This window comes from Eptesicus fuscus, chromosome 2 (assembly GCF_027574615.1).
Source record: "Eptesicus fuscus isolate TK198812 chromosome 2, DD_ASM_mEF_20220401, whole genome shotgun sequence".
Lineage (NCBI taxonomy): Eukaryota > Metazoa > Chordata > Mammalia > Chiroptera > Vespertilionidae > Eptesicus > Eptesicus fuscus.
Genome location: NC_072474.1, coordinates 6,983,641 through 7,003,471, shown reverse-complemented (window position 1 = coordinate 7,003,471; position 19,831 = coordinate 6,983,641). Strand labels below are relative to the sequence as shown.

General features: G+C 41.2%; 1 protein-coding gene across 1 annotated transcript in view; it reads right to left on the bottom strand.

The window, feature by feature from the left end:
- The window catches only part of MDGA2 (MAM domain containing glycosylphosphatidylinositol anchor 2), a 1,000,910-nt gene that overhangs the window by 430,536 nt on the left and 550,543 nt on the right, over positions 1-19,831 (bottom strand). The window lies entirely within an intron of this gene.

Below are 19,831 nucleotides of genomic sequence, written 5' to 3'. Positions count from 1 at the left end.
CACAAGCACCCATTAAATGTTATCAATCTTTGATTATCAGTTGCTGCTACTGTAACCCCTCCAGAACAGTAGTAGTTTAAAGTAATCATGTTGCTCCTTTGTGAAAGAATGTGTCCTGGAATGACTTAATCAGAAAACATGAAGGTTATTGCCCCGGAGCCATGGAACAGAGTTGGCTCAACTACTTCTCCTTAAGATTCATCAGGACCACAAGATATAGGCAACATATATTATTTCTGGCAATCACTGTGTTGACATTGTGTCAGCTGTCATTTTTATTCTTCCTAGTAAGTATAGTATGAAGATAGTCTGCATCCATGCACTTTTCCTCCTCCCAATCACCAAGTGAACAAACATACCATCATTGATATGCAGGTTTTATGATGACTGAAAACATGCCTGTTATTAGGCAAACAAACATTTAATTTTAAGGCCAGAATTGTTTCCTGAATCCTAAAAAATATAGCTACTGGATTTCAACATATTTAAACCTATAATGTGAGAGGCAGAGCTCAGATACATGGTTTTTGCAGAGTATGAACTTCAGCATCCAATCACTATGTCAGGTAGGAGTTGGGCTTAATAGTCTGAAATCATTCCTGGTGATCTTTCTCACTGATGTGGTGATAGTTAACACCTAGAAAGCACCTCAGTGTAGCAATAAAAAGAAATAGTGAGTCTGTGCTCTAGCACCCTAGTAAAATGTCACTGTTTCAATTACTTCCCCAGAATTTCACTTGCCTGCCAAGCTCCATTGTTTCTCTCATTTATATGTCATTTTTGCTGTAGGGTAGTGGCAGCATCTTATGGAAGTGCTCAAGGTTGTGGCTTTCATAGTTACTCAGAAAATAGGCCATGATAAACTCAAACCAGCTTGACCTGTCACAACATCCAAAATGAGGATAGAATGGATCTTGTGCTAATTGAAATGCATAGCATCTTCCTTTTATTTCCATGTAGTGTCTGGAAATGGCCACTTTGCAGATCTAGGAGTTGGAACCTAATGACCCTTTGGAACATTGCTGTAGTAAAATAGCATGAATGTGAATGTGTAGCGAGTCTCACTGAAAGCAAAATATACAGCCTCCCAAGACAGCAGGCCAAGTTGAAATCAATTGCGTGGGTGGGAAACCTGCCTGTCCTCTGGGCTAAAATATTGGGCAATCAAGACATGTACTGCATTTAATGCATCTGTTTCAAAGCATGCATCCTATGAAATTTTTCTCATAATCTCTGGTGAAAATCTATAAATATCAGCAAATTCAATAAACTGCTTCACATATCAACTTGAATATAAGGTCAAAGTTCTCAGAAAGGACAAAATCCTTAAATATTATCTACACGAATAATAGACAAATATGTAAATTGATCGTACCTCCATGACACCCACAGCCAATCAGGAGTGAGTATGCAAATTAACCTGACAAAGATGGAGGGCCTGTGGGCAGCGCTCACATACGCAGGCACCAAGCAGCCGGGGGCAGGGCAGAGCGGAACGCCCACCCGCCCTCCACCTAGCAAGGGTGACAAGCAGGCATCCCCAGGACCCCGCCTGCTTCGAGCCTGTGGCCAGCACACGCGTGTGCCGGCGCTGAGCGGCCGGGGTACTGGGGACGCCACTGGAGGGTCTGGTCCTGTCAGCCCGGCCTGGAGGCGGCTGGAGTTCGCAGTCCTCTTGGTTTGTGCAACCCCTGGACCAGAAGCAGAAACCAAGAGTGCAGGGAGCACCAGGAATGTGAGCCTGGAGCAAGTTACTGTTGCAGGTGGGGGATGGAGGGAAAGCAAAGGTGAGAGACATAAGTGAAGTCACAGTGTCAAAGAAAAATTAAAGGGAAGATATCCTGCAGCTTCTAGGAAATCTCCACTAATGAAGCAAAGAAAAAAAAAAAAAAAGACCTCTATTATTCTGTGAGCACCAAACCAAACTGGGTTGGGGTCTCAGACAATTCGCTCAAATGATTGCAAAGACAGACAGAAACTCCAAGATTGGAGAGGGCACCCCTGAGGGCTCCCAAATTGGAGAGGGTGCAGGTCGGGCTGAGGGACCCACCCCCTGTGCATGAATCTTCGTGCACTGGGCCCCTAGTCTATGTGAAAAATAAATATATCTCTATAAGATTGCCATATATGTATGGCATTATGTAACAGTTTCATAATGTTCAGAAGGTCATGATGGCATATAAACTACTGAGCACTTTCTTTCCTGTTCCCCTAATAAAAATAACTTTATCAACAGGAAATCTTTCAATTTCCCCTCCTCCTACCCAGTAGAATGCAGCTATGACTTGGCTGGAGTACTCAGTGGAAAATTCACTGTAGGAGACTGGTATGTGAACTGGAGTTTTCAATCTTCTTACACAGCTTTGTTTGAAACAATGTAGTTAGGAGTCAGTTCATGTAGTTTTCTCCCCTTTATAACCTTAGTGTTTCAGGAGGTACTCATTCACACAACTGTTTCAAAATGCCTTAGTTTGAGACTTGCCCTACAAACAATTATATTAGCTTTATGGAAGGTGGATAGTTTTCAACAGAAATGTTAAAATTTTTTTGAGATTAAAAAATATTTATAGTACCTGAATTTAGCTAATGATTATATATATATATATATATATATATATATATATATATATATATATACACACTAGAGGCCCAGAGCATGATTGAATCATGCACGTGTAGGGTTCCCTACACGTTATCGCTTTTCGCGGTGGAGCTGGGTGCCTGTCTGCTGGTGCACCAGGCCTTTCAGAAGCCTCCGGCTCAGCTGAGGCTTCTGAAAGGCCTGGTGCCAGAGAAGACAGGCACCAAGCTCCCCCACTTTTGATGGTCCATGGCCACTGAGGGGGGCTACCCTGCTGTTGAGAGGCACAGGGGGCGGGACTCCCACCCCCTGTGCCTCTCAAGGGCCACTGAGGGGGGCTGCCGTGGACACCTGGCTACCCTGCCGTTGAGAGGCACAGCTGGGTGTCCGCGGCAGGCCCCCTCAGCGGCTGCGGATCTGGCCGTTGAGAGGCACAGGGGGCGGGAGTCCGTGCCTCTCAATGGCCGGATAGGGCACCCCGAGTCCCGCCCCCCAGCCTCCTGCCGCCCAATTGTGGGCATAGCAGAGTGATGGTAATTTACATGTTACTCTATTATTAAATAGGATATATCCTACCTAATAATAGACAAATATGCAAATTGACCGTACCTTCGCTATGCCCACGATTGGCCAGGAAGCGTGGAGGGGCGGGACTCGGGGTGGCCGGGGTGGCCGATTGGGCCGTTGGGAAAGCGGGGAGCTGTGTTTCCGCTCCGGCACCAGCGGACCCCCTGCCATCAAAAGTGGGGAGCAGGCTGCTAGCAGTGTCCGTGGAGCGTGCTAGGCTTTGCGGGGCAGTGGATATGGCCTGGAGCCTGGATGGCAGGTTAGGCCTAGGGGACCCTACACGTGCATGATTTAATCATGCACTGGGCCTCTAGTGTATATATACATATATATCCCAAAAATGTATATAGATACTCATGCATATAGACTCTTATCTATCTGTATCTCTGTGTGTGTATATGTGTATGTCTCCCTTTAGGACTAGAATTCTATGTATATTAGCACTTCAGAAATTTGAAAACAATGTGAAGACCTTAGAAAACAAGCATAATGTTCTTTCTTGTATTTTTTTATGAAAGTTTCACAAAGTAATCTTTACAGACCTCCTAAAAAATAAACTGAATTTATTTCAAGAGAACAAAGTTACTTTCTATATAAAGCATTAATTTCTGAATTCTAAAAGAATAATATTGATAAAATACTAAAAATTTTTATCACCAGTTCTTAATTATGGTGTCCATTAATAGAAAAAGCTATCTTAGAGACATCTTTATCTTTTCAAAAGTTTCAGTTGTCACATCCATAGTTTAATATACTGTGTATTCATTTAATTGCTTCTATTTCATCCAAAACAACAGGTTACCAAACTAAGAACAGTAAATGCTTTCTGAGTTTTTCCAGTAATGATGAGTTTCTACCTCTTTTTTCATCTGCTGGTCAACTTTTAAATGAGGGAACATGCCATGGCTAAATGGTAAATCTTATGTACTACAGTCAGAAAATACTTAGTATTATCACAATTCCCTTTTAGCTTGGTTAGAAAGGCAGAGTGATTAGATGCTAATTAAAGGTGCAGAATAGTAGGGTCAGATAAATAAAAAAGCCACCCAGATAATGAGTGCCTGCATCTTAATGTGCGTATAGAAGAAAGCAACCACCTTAGCTATGCAATTAATAAGGTCTCTTCATTTCCAATCTGAACTGTGCACAAATACAGACATGGATAATTTTCAGCAATTAGTTAATAGTAAAGCAAGAAAATGAGAATACCAGTGCCAGGCATTAGTAATAGTAGATCTCCAGTATATATTATTCAGAATTCATTGTCTAAAATTACAGTATGTTGAATTTAGCTGTTGCAACTAATTGTAAACTAATATTATTTCATAGGATGTGTTCAATCATTCACAGTTAGCTATTAAATGTTCAGTTGAAAAAAAAATGTGACTTGGACCCATCTATCCTAGGGTAAAAGATTTTAACTCTGTTACTATATATAGTTCGTCCTTATTCTAATTTCTTTTCATTGGAGGATGTAAAATATGTCTTCCTGTTAACCTTTGATCTGTCAATATGTAGGTAAAATGGGCAAGTGGTGGCAGGTACAGAAAGCCACTTATAAGTGCTGAAGAAACAATGAATGAAAGATAATTTAATGTGCCCAAGTCTGTATTCACAGTAAACCTACACTTCAGAGAACGATAAAACTACATGCCTTTCTTTGGATGTTTCTTTGTGGCCTGAAAACAGCATTTTAATAGTTTATCACATAAATTTTGTATATAAAATTTCACTAAACATAAAAATAGGAGACAGCGAGAAAATAGGTTTCTAAAATAGACTTTCTTTAAATTAGGCTTAGGATATATTTATCAAATGGTCATTTTAATTAGATTCATTTAGATGCAATACTTTGCTCATTAGCCACTAACATGAAGGACAGAATACATTTTTTTTAAGTCTCTTCAGAATAAGTAAACCAACAATCACTTGCCCAGCAAACTGTACTTCAAAGGGACATAGACATATTCCAGATATTTATCATAAATGTATTTACACTTTAAAATACTGTATCCTGGAGAGAAAACTTGCATTCTTCTTATAGAACTAAAATTTAACTGAAAGAGAAAGGCTAGACACAGCATCAATGATTTTAACATTTTTGAGGTGTTAGGTTAATTTAATAAAACTGTAACAGATTCAGAGGGTACAGGCAAGTTCATCCAGGAGAAGATAGGTTATTAGTTTTCCATTTTTCTTTGGCTGAATAACCAATAATAAAGACTTCTACAAAAATGTTCAAAGTAGCTTAATATATTTATATGCACACATATATAAAACATAAAATTTAACTATCAGTTGCTTTTTTATTAGGAATTTTAGTTAATTCACCCAATTTAGTGGCAGGTACAGAAAGCCACTTATAAGTGCTGATGAAACAATGAATGACAGATGATTTAATGTGCCCAAATCTGTATTCACAGCAAACCTACACTTCAGAGAACGATAAAACTACATGCCTTTCTTTGGATGTTTCTTTGTGGCCGGGAAACAGCATTTTAATAATATATTTAGTTAAATGGTATATTTTTTGCCTTTTTACAGTATTTGGGCATGAAAGTTGTCTGGCCTTTAAAAAAATACTTATCCTGGGATGGTTCCTTTGCTGAAGAGGGAGTACTAGAGTTCTTATTCAACTAGGTTAACTGGTCCCAAAGGCCCTTTCCAGGAAGCACAGTTTCAAGATAAGCACTTGGGTCTGATAAAGTAAAGCAATCAGTCCATGAGCAAACAAACAAAAACAAAAAAGAAAGAAAGAAGAAAAGCAAGCAACACTACAGTATTGAAGTGAAAATTCAGATAAAGGGATAGCTCACACATAAAGATGTTTAAGCTACAACAAAATTGCAATTAGCTAATAAGATGGATCTCTCTCAGTTTCTCTCTCCCTGTGTTTCTTTCTCTTTCTCTCTCTCTCCTATCAACAACATTACTACCACTCCTTTTTAGCAATAAAGAACCTGAGTCAAAAAAATACTTCGTGGCTTTCCCACAGCCATTTACCTACGAAACATTTAGAGAGAATAAAGAAAGGCATCGCCAGTGCTTTCTATTAGAACATACCACTTATTAATTTTATGTATTCTGGAATGATTGTAATATCAGTATGCTTGACATAAGACATAAACTCTCACTTTTTCTCTGCATTAAAATACAAATCCTGCATTTCAGCACAAACTTCGATATATTGGTTAAAGATAGCATATATTATATTTAAAACCAGTCGTGTGAAAATTTTCATTCTTTCAACTTTAAAGTATTCTTTTCATGCACACATTATTTATATTTTGAGTTTTAGTGCTTCCATTTAATTATTTCAATTCCTATTAATGTTGGCAATAGCTTTTACATTTATTGAACTACCGTGAAAAACATCCTCTTTTCAACAAAATTATGTCTTAACAGTCCAAAGATGATAATATCTCAATTTAACTAGGAAACAGAGAAAATATTGTGTCCCCTAGGAACACTTTGAAATCCTTAAATTAATTTAAAACTCTGTCTTTGAAATACTTATTATTTAAATGTGAAGACATTAAGGCCCAGAATCTGTACTTTATCTCCCTGCAGGGTGTTCTTGATGAACTGGTTTTATTGGGCCACATGAAAATGATAAAAAAAATAATTAGTACAGACTTACATCTACAAAGTTTGACCATCCTCATATTAAGGTTTCACTTGATATTCAGATCAGAAAATAAACTATTGATTAAAAAATAAAAAAGCATAAAGATAAGTTCACACAATTTATTGGCTTTCATTAAGTATCTTGGATAGGAATTTAAAATGCTATTGCAGCAAGGATTCAAAGGTTGCTTCAGTCTGTAACTGGCAATTGGAATTCAGGAAGATAGCTTAAAAAAATAAGTAAATTGCATATTCTCTGTGGATGGCACCTTAGGTGTCTGAGATCTAAAGCAAATAGCTACAGATAGTCATCCAGAGACTATGCCTGGTGAAGGAAAATAATGAATGACTAGTAAAAACTGCATTTAAAAGAAAGTTAAAATCTACACAAATTGAAAATCAGTAAATTATGTTTTGTTTTTTTTTTAGCATTCTAATATCAAGACTAATATTAGTTCTATGTATCCTATATTGGGACATTGCTGGTATTTAGACTTTATAACTATAACTATATATAAAAAGTTATACATAGTTATTTAGTTGTAATTACATATAGCTATAATAGTTAAAATAGTTTTATATGTAGTTCATATATTTAATTTATAACTATATATATAACAAGTTGAATATTTTGCTTATAAGAAGCTTTCAAAATAAGATCTTCATATAATATTTTAACTATTTAATTTCTAAGAATATTATATTCATAAAAATTGTGTTTTCTCCTTTTTGTTAATACCTTTTCAGGGAAGACTGAACCAGAATACCTTAGCATACGAGATATAATAAGCAGTGTAGTAGTAATACTATAATGATAGTGGAAGCTGAAAGAGCAATAGTAATGGTAGTAGATTTCTTACTTCATCTATTCAACCCAGAGAGACAATCCTGACTCCCTAAATACAAAACATAGCATTAACTGATTACTTACTCTATCTTACACTTCAGTCAAGTCCTGATTTTCATTTTCTTTTCTTTTTTACATTTTTAAAAATTAAATGGTATTGGGGTGACATTGGTCAACATGAACATATAGGTTTCATGTTTGGATTTCTAAGTTACAAAAATCTGTATATAGCACCAGTGGCCACCACCCAGAGTGAAATCATCTCCTGTCACCTCATATTAGGACCCCTTTCTCTCCCCACCCCCTTCCCTCTGGCAGCCACCATGCTGCTGTTTGTGTTCACAAGTTCCAGTTTTATATCCCACATGAGTGAAATGAATGGTTCTTAGCTTTTTCTGTCTGACATTTCACTTAGCATAATGTTTTCAAGGCCCATCCATGTTGTTGCAAATGATGCTATTTCATCCTTTCTTGTGGCTGAGTAGTATTCCATTGTGTATATGTACCACATCTTCTTTATCCAGTCCTCTATCGTAGGGCACTTTGGCTGTTTCCAAGTCTTGGCCACCATGAATAATGATGCAATGAACATATGAGTGCAGATATCTTTGCAAATAAATGATTTTGAGTTTTTCGTATATATACCCAGAAGTGGGGTTGCTGGGTCATATGGTAGCTCTATTCTGAATTTTTTGAGGAATTGCCAGACTGCTTTCCATAGTGGTAATAATAGTGTACATTCCCACCAGCAGTGAACGAGGGTTCCCGTTTTCCCACAACCTCTCCAACACTTGTTGTTGCTTGTCTTGTTAATAATAGCCATTCTAACAGGTGTTAGGTGGTATCTCATTGTAGTTTTAATTTGCATTTTCCTAATTGCCAGTGAGGTTGAACATTTTTTCATACATCTATTGGCTGTTTGTATGTATTCTTGGGAGAGGTGTATTTTCAGGTCTTCTGCCCACTTTTTTATTGGATTGTTTGTTTGTTTGGTGTTGAGTTTTACGAGTTATTTATATATTTTAGAAATTAAGCCTTTGTTGGAGCTACTGTTTGCAAATATCATCTCCCATCTGGTTGGCTGCCTATTTGATTTGTTGTCTCTTTCTTTTGCTGTGCAGAAGCTCTTTAGTTTTATATAATATGCAGAATTAATGCAATCCCCAACACAATCGCAATGTCATTTTTTGGAGAAATAGAACAAGAAATCATTAGATTTGCATGGAACCAAAAAAGACCCCAAATAGCCAAAGCAATCCTGAAAAGAAAGAATGAAGCTGGAAGTATCCTGCTACCTGACTTCAAATTATACTACAGAGCTACAATGACCAAAACAGCATGGTATTGGGAGAGAAACAGACACACAGATCAATGGAACAGAACAGAGAGCCCAGCTATGAAACCACACGTATATGGACAGATAATTTTCGATAAAGGAGCCAGAAATGCACATTGGAGTAAAGAGAGTCTCTTCAATAAATGGTGCTGGAAAAACTGAAAAGCCACATGCAAACGAATGGAACTGGATTACAGTTTGTCCCCATGCACAAAAATTAATTCTAAATGGATCAAACACCTAAACATAAGACCCAAAACTGTAAGTTACACAGAGGAAAATATAGGTACCAAACTTATGGACCTGGGTCATAGAGAACATTTTATGAACTTGACCCCAAAGGCAAGGGAGGTAAAGGCAAAAAGAAATGAATGGAATTTTCATTTTCTTATTCAATCCTCACAAAAACTCTGAGATATAGGAATCTCTACAGGTTTCCCCCACTATCCAAAAATAGAGTGTTCCAATGAAATCTTTTGTAAGTCAAAATGGCATACAGGAAAGGGTATCCCCTGCTTTCCATTAGTTTATGTTAGGCCACTTGCTTTTACAAATGACCTACATTACTACCTGATTTTAACTAACAAAACAAAAAAATCAAAAGAAGATGTTCACTTTCATGAAAAAAGCCAATACTGTATTAATATAGGTTTTTCGTAAAAGCAAAGTGTCCTAACATAAATGTTCAGAAAATGGGTGACACCTGTATTCCACTTAATCATATAGGAGAACTGATGCTCCAAGTTTTATCTTTATTTAAGATAAACAGTTTTGAAGTGTTGGAGCCAGAATTTTGAAACATACTTTCTGCTTCCTAAGCTTATATTCATGCAAGTACTTTCTCTGCACAGCAACTTTAGATAACATGCCACATAAAATATATAATATATAAGCAAAGGAATAAAATATAGTGACATACTCATAAAAAGCTATATAAACTAAATGTAGTGAAGTTTATAAGACCTTTATATTTAACAAATGAAAAATCATTTTTATTATTTAAAAGTATCCTCTCAACTTTGAGTTCCTGTATCATAATTCACATCTTTGGCATTCTTATAATGCATATTTGTAACAGTTCACTACTGTTCTAGACTGTATTTTTGGGCCACCTCCAATGTTTATGTTAAAATCCTAACCCCCTATGCGATGATATTTGAGGCTTTTTAAGTTTTCTGTTTTTTTCTTTTGATAGTGATTAAAGGTCTTTTAGTCCAATCTATTCATTTAGAAAAACAAAAACAAAAAACTGAGACTCAGAGAAGTTGTTTCTTTATTGACTTCACAATTTGGCAAGTCTCAGGGCTAGTAGAAGATGAAATAGGGCCATGATTACTCAATCTTAGCTCAGCATTTCAGCTATGACACCAAGTATCTTAAGTCTGCTATGCTGGACCATAGCCCTCTGATGATATGAACTGTGTTGGTTTTGCTTTTCCCAACACTAAGTCACACAGAATTGCCACAAAGAAGTGATTTAATAATTATTTGTTGAATGAAAACTGATGTGTCACAATAGGTAATACCATCTGAAGTAGAATTTCACTCCTACAAAGGGCACCACTATTCATAGGCATTGTTTTTCAGATGCCATCCTCTAATTGAAAACATGCACAGAGGAAAAAAAAAATAAAGGAAGAATGAATGTTCTAATTCACTACTACAGCCTTTGCCATCTCTCAGTGAAATGCCATTAAGATCACAAGTCACTTGCTCTCTTTTTTCCAGTGGACACATGCCATTAATTTCTGGCCTGAATCTTTGCTTTGGGGAAATTTAAAAGAACACAATTTGTAAGCAATAAAATTAATGAAGTTTAAATATTATTATTTGGCATTTTTATGATTAGAAAGAGGGAATCACAGACATTGATTTAAAATATATAGACAATTTCTAAGAATTCAGAGGTCATAAAAAAGGGGCAGCAAGTCTAAGGAAGAGAGAAGTTAAAAATTCAGAGGCAGATTCTGAAAGAGAAAATATCAACAAGTTTCATTTTAGCTCAAGGTGTCCTTCAGTAATTAACCTATCCTCCTCAAGTACATGTTTCTTATACCCTACTATAGGTTCAGCACTGACGTGGTCACTTGGATAGGAGTATCCTACCTTATAATAGAGAAACATGCAAATTGACCGCACCTCCGCTATGCCCATGATTGGGCCAGCGAGAGGCTGGGGGCAGGACTCCGGGTGGCCTATCCGGCCATTGAGAAGACCAAGATGGCGGCGCCCAATCCTCTTAGTTCTGGGGGTCCCGGGGGCGATCGCCACCCTGGGGGGGCATGGTCGGGCTGAGCCAGCCGCTCCCGGGGGCGATCGCCACCCTGGGGGGGCATGGCCGGGCCCAGCCAGCCGCTCCCGGGGATCCCGGGGGCGATCGCCACGCGGGGGGGGGGGGGCGTGGCCGGGCCCAACCAGGCGCTCCCGGGGGTCCCGGGGACGATCGCCACCCTGGGGGGGCGTGGCTGGGCCGAGCCAGCTGCTCCCGGGGGTCCCGGGGACGATCGCCACCCGGGGGGCATGGCCGGGCCGAGCCAGGTGCTCCCGGGGGTCCCGGGGACGATCGACACCCTGGGGGGGTGTGGCCGGGCCCAGCCAGGCACTCCCAGGGGTCCCAGGGGCGATTGCCACCCGGGGTGGCGTGGCAGGGCCCAGCCAGCCGCCACACTGGGAAGCGTGGCCTGGCCAAGCCAGCCGCTCCCGGGAGTCCCCGGGGAGATCGCCAGCCTTGGGAGGGGGTGGCCGGGCCCAGCCAGCAGCTCCCGGGGGTCCCCGGGGAGATCGCCACCCTGGGGGGGGGGTGGCAGGACTCGCCCAGCCCCTCCCAGGGTCCCTGGGAACATTGCAGGCATGTGGTTGCTGAGACCCAGACCAGGCCTCTGGCCACAGATTCATAGGTTTGCGGAGACCTAGGGCAGGGATCTGCCTCATCTGTAGAGAGACAGAGGTTCTGCAGTGCCCCCAAGACGTGGGTGGGCCCAGCCAGGGATCAAGGGGCATGGAAGGACTCCTGGCAGAGGGGCAAGGACCCTCACCCCTGAGGCGGGGGTTGAGGGGTGGAGCCACCTCAGTGAAGGGGTGCTGCACTGCAGGGTACTGGACTGACTGACATGATTCAGAGAAGCTGCCAGTGCTAACGGGCCTCGCTCAGGCGGCCTTCACACTTCAGAGGCAGTGACTACTGCTCCTGCCTTCACCCAAAAGCAAGCTCGGGACACCCTGCCCCATAGCAGAGCATGCCTAGGCAGTGAGTGGGAAGCCTTCCACCTGCTTCAGAGAAGCGGGGGCAGTAAAGAATGGGGGAGAGGAAAGAATGTGGAGCATCCGCAATGAAGAGGTACTTGAGAAAGAGGCTCAGAAGCCTGACTGGAAGGTTTGTTCTGTTTGCTGGGCCGCTGCCCCTTAGGAAGTGCAAAGAGCATGGCTCTGAGGGCTTTCTGTGTGCTGAGTCAAGTTCCACAGCCAACTGGAATTGGCCTCAGTTTCCTGGTCTGTAAAATGGATGAAGTGTGTCCCAGTGCCTTCACTGAGCTTTGATGGCCAACTGAGATACTATATAAAGAAAATGAGGGAAGTAGTGAGAAAGAAAAGGAAGGACAAGAAACACAAAAGAAAGACTGAAAGGAACCTGTAAACCCATTGTCACTTAAATAGGGAATATAGTCAATAGTGTTGTAATGATGGTATGATGCCAGGTGGGTACTAGAAATATCGGGGAACACTTTGTAAAGTATATGATTGTCTAACCACTATTCTGTAACTAATATAAAACCTGAAACCAATACAAAATAATGTTGAATGTAAAGAAATGAAAATTGGAGTGAAATTTTTATAAATTTCAAAGTTTAAATAAAAGCCATAAAGGAAGGAAGGGGAGAATAAAAAGTGTTTTTCATTTTGCCACTTCATTAAAAAGACAGTTATCTTTATATGGTGCTTTTATACTTTTCTAAGTCATTATCTCATTTTAATTTCCGGGCAACTTAAAGACAAGATAAGTATTCCCTCCACTATTCAAAGAAAGGAAATCTTGGTGTCTGGTCCTAATGATTCAATCGTCAAGCCCTCATTGTAAAGCAGGGTTAGTAAAATTTTCTGTGCAGGGTCATATCTATACTAATAAAAGCCTTGGGGGTGATCAGGCCAGCAGGGGAGGATATTTAGGGGCAATCAGGCCCGCAGAGGAGCAGTTAGGGGGCAATCAGGCCAGCAAGGAAGCAGTTAGGGGGCAATCAGGCAGGTAGGTGAGCGGTTAGGAGCCAGCGGTCCCGGATTGTGAGAGGGAGGTCCAACTGCAGTTGGACATCCCTCGAGGAGTCCCATATTAGAGAGGGTGCAAGCTGGGCTGAGGGACACCCTCCCCAGTGCACGAATTTCGTGCACTGGGTCTCTAGTATTAAATAATGGCATAAGGTGACCTCTGCTCTCTAGGAGTTTACAAGACCTTTAGAAAAACAAATTTAAGTGTATTAACCATTATATAATACCTGCCAACATACACATTAACTGTTAATACAGGTATACAGTGCCTTACATAAAATTCCACAATTCCTTCTACATGATTCTTAATCTACACTAATAAAAGAGTAAGATGCAAATTGACCGTACCTTCATGACGGCCACCAGCCAATCAGGAGTGAGTATGCAAGTTAACCCAACAAAGATGGCGCAGGAGTTCCGCACCACCCCAGCCCCTCCAGGCCTCTGGGCAGCGTGGGAAGGTGGAAGGGCAGCTCTGGGCTGGAGCGAAAAGTCAGCTCCAGCCGGAGCGAAGGCAGTGCCAGCAGCCAGGGGAAGGAAGGCCCATTCTTGCACGAATCTTCGTGCATCAGGCCTCTAGTTATAAAAGATTTTGAAATACGAAGGTTTTCCATAATTCATTTGGAAAATTTCATATGATCAGTGCTCTTCCGATGATAAACATTGCTTTCAAATGATTCATGGCTATTTTTAAAGTTAATGTTTGACATGACTTAGCATAAATAGAACTACAGGACTCTTAATATTTTTCATCATGGGCTAGTGCCCTAGATCTCACTAGTGATAATACAAAAAATATTGTCTGTTCACCATGACCTTTCTAAAATCTGAAAAACCCTGAAAGGGCCTCGAGATTTCACAAATTATATTGTGGACAGGATACATAAAGGGACAGGCATAATCCAATCTCAAAGGGAAGGAGGGAGGGGGGCATTGAGAAATTAGCCAAAGGACATGTATGCATGCATATAAACATAACCCATGGACACAGACAGTAGAGGGGTGAGGGCGTGTGCTAGGGTGGGTGGGAATGGCCAGGGAGAGGTCAATGTGGGAAAAGGGAGACATATGTAATCCTATCTAATAAAAGAGAAATATGCAAATTGACCGTACCTCCTCTACACCCACAAGCCATGCCTACCAGCCAATCAGGAGCAAGTATGCAAATTAACCCAACCAAGATGGCTGCAGCCATGGAGCAAGCAGGAGGCTTGGGTTTCCCCAGCAATGGAGAAAGCCAAGCTTCCCACACACCCTGGCAGGCCCAGGCCTCTGCTAAGGCTACAAAGTTTCAATTATAGAAGATAAATAAATCTCAACAAAAATGGCGGCAGCCATGGAGCTGAAGAGTGCTGGAGGCTTGAGTTGCCCCCGTCAATGGAGGAAGCCAAGCTTCAGCAGCCCTGGCTGGCCCAGGCCTCTGCACAAGGCTACAAAGTTTCAATTATAGAAGATAAATAAATCCCAACAAAAATGGCTGCAGCCACGGAGCAAGCAGGAGGCTTGGCTCCACTCAAGGCTACAAAGTTTCAATTATAGAAGATAAATAAATCACAGATACCAGGGCCTCCACTTGGGTTGCTGGGGGGCATAGCTGGCCTGAAAACTACCACAGGCCCCTCGCCCAGGCTGTCCTATGCCCCAAGGGAACCCTCACCCTGATCTGGGACACCCTTCAGGACAAACCATCTGGCCCCCACCCATGCACCAGGCCTCTATCCTATCTAATAAAAGAGTACTATGCAAATTGACCATCACTCCAACACACAAGATGGCTGCCCCCATGTGGACACAAGGTGGCCACCACAAGATGGCCAGCAGGGGAGGGCAGTTGGGAGGGACCAGTCTGCAAGGGAGGGCAGTTGGGAGTGATCAGGCCTGCAGGGGAGGACAGTTAGGGGTGGCCAGGCCGGCAGAGGAGAAAAGTTGGGGGCAAACAGGCTGGCAGGGGAGTGGTTAGGGGGTGATCAGGCTGGCAGGCAGAAGCATTTAGGGGCAATCAGGAAGGCAGGCAGGTGATCAGTTGGGAGCCAGCAGTCCTAGATTGTGAGAGGGATGTCCGACTGCCCCGGGATCAGGCCTAAACGGGCAGTTGGACATCCCTTGAAGGGTCCCAGATTGGAGAGGGTGCAGGCTGGACTGAGGGACACCCTCCCACCCCATGCACAAATTTTGTGCACCAGGCCTATAGTACTTTAAATAATAAAAAATTTAAAAAAAGAGAGAGGCACTAAATTGTGAGGCATGAAACTTAAGAATCAAAGTTATAATTCCCAGGAGAGAAGATGAAGAAAGAGTTCAAGGAGTGGGCATGGAGCCTTGACGGGTAGGCAAGACTGGGAAGCTGGATGGACAGAGGAGCCATGCATGCAATAGAAGCTACAAGGTGATCCCAATGTGGAGGCAGATAAACCAGGCTCTTTGGGCTGCAGAGGTGGAAAGGCCAGTTAAAATATGGGGAGAGGTGGAGGCAAGAGGAAAGGTTGTGAGGGGAGAGGGAAGCTGAGAGGTGAGATGAGGAGGATGGCTGGTTTGGGATAAAAAGGGATTACATTTCTACAAAACAGGAAAAAAACAGAAGCACAGGAAATTGTATTTTTATTAGTGAAAAGTACACAGTGAATGTAGAAATTTTAGTGACAAGTACTGTGGTGAGCCCTGAATGTAAGCGTGATTGATCTGGCAGTGATGGGCAGAATGCATTCAAGGAGAGCAGTGTTACTGCAGGAGAGGTCTGCAGGGGGCCTTCTGCAGGGACCAGGGGTGAGGTGATGAGGAACTGGAATAAGGGAGTGGAGTTGGGATTAACTACAAAAGGCATATATTATTCCGTCTTTAATTTAGTTCATTCTAAAAATTGAGAAAGATTTCTAAATGTATTCATTCCACATTTTGAAAGAACTCTTAGGGATGCACACCTGAAAACATTTGAAATGGAATAAACCCTTTGATTTACTTTATCAGAGTCATCTGGGTGTTTTGAAAGCATTGCTGCTTTATTGTTGCCTCATGACCCACAGATTTTTATGTTCTAAGCCTGGTGGCTAACTCAAGTGACCATGAATAAAACAACAAAACAACACTGCACTCTTCTCTAGCTGGATTTAGATGCTTTCATTTCACTTTCAACTTAAGAGCGTGAATGCACGTTATTTTTTAGGTACAACATTTGGAGTCCCCTCACACCAGTATGGTTCAGATGCTAAAAATGTTAATTAAATTTCTCCCTCTATCAAGAGACAATAGAGCTAAGTTCCTGAAAATATGAAGTATCAAGGCAAGGTCAGATGTTTTCTCTGATATCCTACCTCCTCTTGCCTCTCTCTACTTTCTATATTCCAGCCAGGCTGGAAAAAATATTTCCAGGGATAGAATAGTGAGCAATTTTTCAAAATGCTACTTTAACCTACCAGTGAGACTCATAATTTGCTAGATTTAAAAATATGTGGGATAAATTTAATCCCTTCTTCACCTTCTTTCATCTGGTTCCACCCCTCTCCCCACTCGGACTGCTATCAGTCTGTTCCATGTATCCATGCCTCCTATATTCATAACCCATAGACACAGGCAACAGTGTGGTGATGGCCAGAGGGAAGGGGGTGGGGCAGGGGCTGGGAGGAGGTGGGCAAAGGGTTGTGGGCTGGGGGGAAAGGGGAAAGGGATGGGGACACCTATAATAGTGTCAACAATAAAAATGAAGTGTAAAACTGAAAAAAGAAGATAAAAATTTTAAAAAATCATAAAATACACACACACAAACACACACAACCCCCGCCCCCAAAAAAACAAACAAACAAAAAAACCCACACACACAATGATAAATCAAAAGCTGCAACCTGGCTGAAAGCAAAACACTTTAAAATCCTGACCTGCTAGCTCTATGATGTTAAGAGAGGCCAGAGTCTATGAAACGCTACAATGAAATTATAGAGGTCTGAGTATTTAGTAAGTCTAGACAATGCACTATGATCTGTTGTTGGAAACATCCTATCTAATAAAAGAGGTGATATGCAAATTGACTGACACTCCAACACACAAGATGGCTGCCCCCATGTGGACACTAGATGGCCACCTCAAGATGGCCAGCAGGAAAGGGCAGTTGGGAGGGACCAGGCCTGCAAGGGAGGACAGTTGGGGGTGATCAAGCCTGCAGGGGAGGGTAGTTAGGGGTGACCAGGCCAGCAGAGAAGGGAAGTTGGGGGTGACCGGGGCTGCATGGAAGGAGAGTTGGCGGGGGACCCAGACCTGCAGGGGAGGGCAGTTAGGGGTGACCAGGCCTGCAGGGGAGGGCAGTTTTAGGGGACCAGACCAGCAGGGGAGAGCAGTTAGGGGCAATAGGCTGGCAGGGGAGGGCAGTTAGGGGTGACCAGGTCAGCAGGGAAGGGCCATTGGGGGCGGGGCAGGCCTGCAGGGGAGGGCAATTGGGGGTGACCAGGCTGGCAGGGGAGGGCAATCGGGCTGGCAGGGGAGCAGTTAGGCATCAATCAGGCTGGCAGGGGAGTGGTTAGGTGGTGATCAGGCTGGCAGGCAGAAGCTATTAGGGGCAATCAGGAAGGCAGGCAGGTGAGCAATTGGGATCCAGCAGTCCTGGATTGTGCGAGGGATGTCCAACTGCCCGTTTAGGCAGTTGGGAGCCAGCAGTCCTAGATTGTGAGAGAGATGTCCGACTGCCCGTTTAGGCCCGATCCTACCAGGATCGGGCCTAAACGGGCAGTCGGACATCCCTCAAGGGGTCCCAGATTGGAGAGGGTGCAGGCTGGGCTGAGGGACACACACCCTCGTGCAAGAGTTTTGTGCACCGGGCCTCTAGTGTACTTTATAAAATCCATTACTGAGCAGATAACATCTCCTTTTAAGATATCAGACCAAAAAATCAAGACCAAAAATATAAGCAAATAAATTAATTAAAAACAATAAGGTGTGTTGAATAATTCTAATTAAACATCTCTATATATTTTTTAATATTTAAACAATTTTACTAGCTCATTTTATTTGTACAAATTATATTACTTCTAACTTTCTTTTCCATTTTTTAAAATGAAATATATTGTCAATATAGCATTGACAGAAGCAGGCTTTACCGTCATGAAGAAGCTATATTCAGAGGGTTCACGAACTGACTGGAAATCAGGACACTGAATGCCAATCCCCATTCTCTGGCTGACTCAGCGCTACCATCTGCCTGCCATTTAACTTAGGTTAAGGCAATGATTTGCAACCTCTTTCATCTCATGGCATACATAAATGAATTACTAAAATTCTGTGGCATGCCAAATAATATATTTTTTGCTGATTTGACAAAAAAAGTATAATTTTTATTCATTCACACTGGAAAGCTATTATTGTGTTGACTCTTGTCACTTTTTTATTTGATAATCTAAGGAAAAAGAGGTCAGGGCCTTTGACTAAATAGTCAGGTATTGCATGTTTTAAAAATTCTTGTGGCACACCAGTTGAGAATCACTGAACTAAGGAATCCTCCATAGTCAATAGTCTGTTTTTTAAGGGTCTTTCACTTGCTGTAATCAATGGGTTTACCACTTCATTTACCATTTAAATTTAGTGGATTTAAAATGACAACATTTATAAATAATTTTTAGATATGAGGGTGAATCTTACTGAATGTGATGCAATTTTTTATTTATTGTTAACAGTAAGCACAAAAATAACATATTTGCACATTAAAATATTCATCAATATGTTTGTAAAAAAGATTGCTACTTTTCAGTTAATAAGTTTGCTCAAGAATTTATAGTTTGTACCTAACTAACAACATACAAATTAAATGTATATTGATATTTTAGGGTTTTCTAAGTTCAATATCATGTCATCTGGGAATACTGACTGTTTTACTTCCTCCTTTCCAATGTGGATACCTTTTATTTCTTCTTCTTGTTTTGTGGCTGTGGCTAGGACTTCCAATAATACGGTGCAAGAGGCATCCCTGTCTTGTTCCTGATCTTAAGGGAAAGACGTTTAGTTTTTGCCCATTGAGCATGATGTTGCCTGTAAGTTTTTTACAGATGGCCTTTATTATGTTGAGGTATGATCCCTCTATTCTCACTTCGCTGAGAGGTTTTATCACAAATGGGTGATGGAATTTATCAAATGCTTTTTCTGCATCTATTGATAAGATTGTAAGATTTTTATCTTTCATTTTGAAACCATAAAAATCCTAGAAGAAAACATTTGCAGTAAAATCTCAGACATGTCCCATAGTAATATTTTGCTGATATATCTCCTAGGGTAATATAAACATAGGAAAAAAATAAACAAATGAAACTACATCAAACTAAAAAGCATCTGCACAGCAAAGGAAAACAACAACAAAATGAAAAACGAACTCAGTATATGGGAAAACATACTTGCCAATGATAAATTTCATAAAGTGTTGATTTCCAAAATATATAAAAAACTTAATACAACTCAACACCAGAAAGACAAGAAATCCCATTAAAAAAATGGGCAAAGGATCTTGATAGACTCTTCTCCAAATAGATCATACGGATTGTCAATAGACATATGAAAAGATGCTCAATATAACTAATCATCAGAGAGATGCAAATTAAAACCACAATTATATGTCACCTCACACTGGTCAGAAATAAATCAA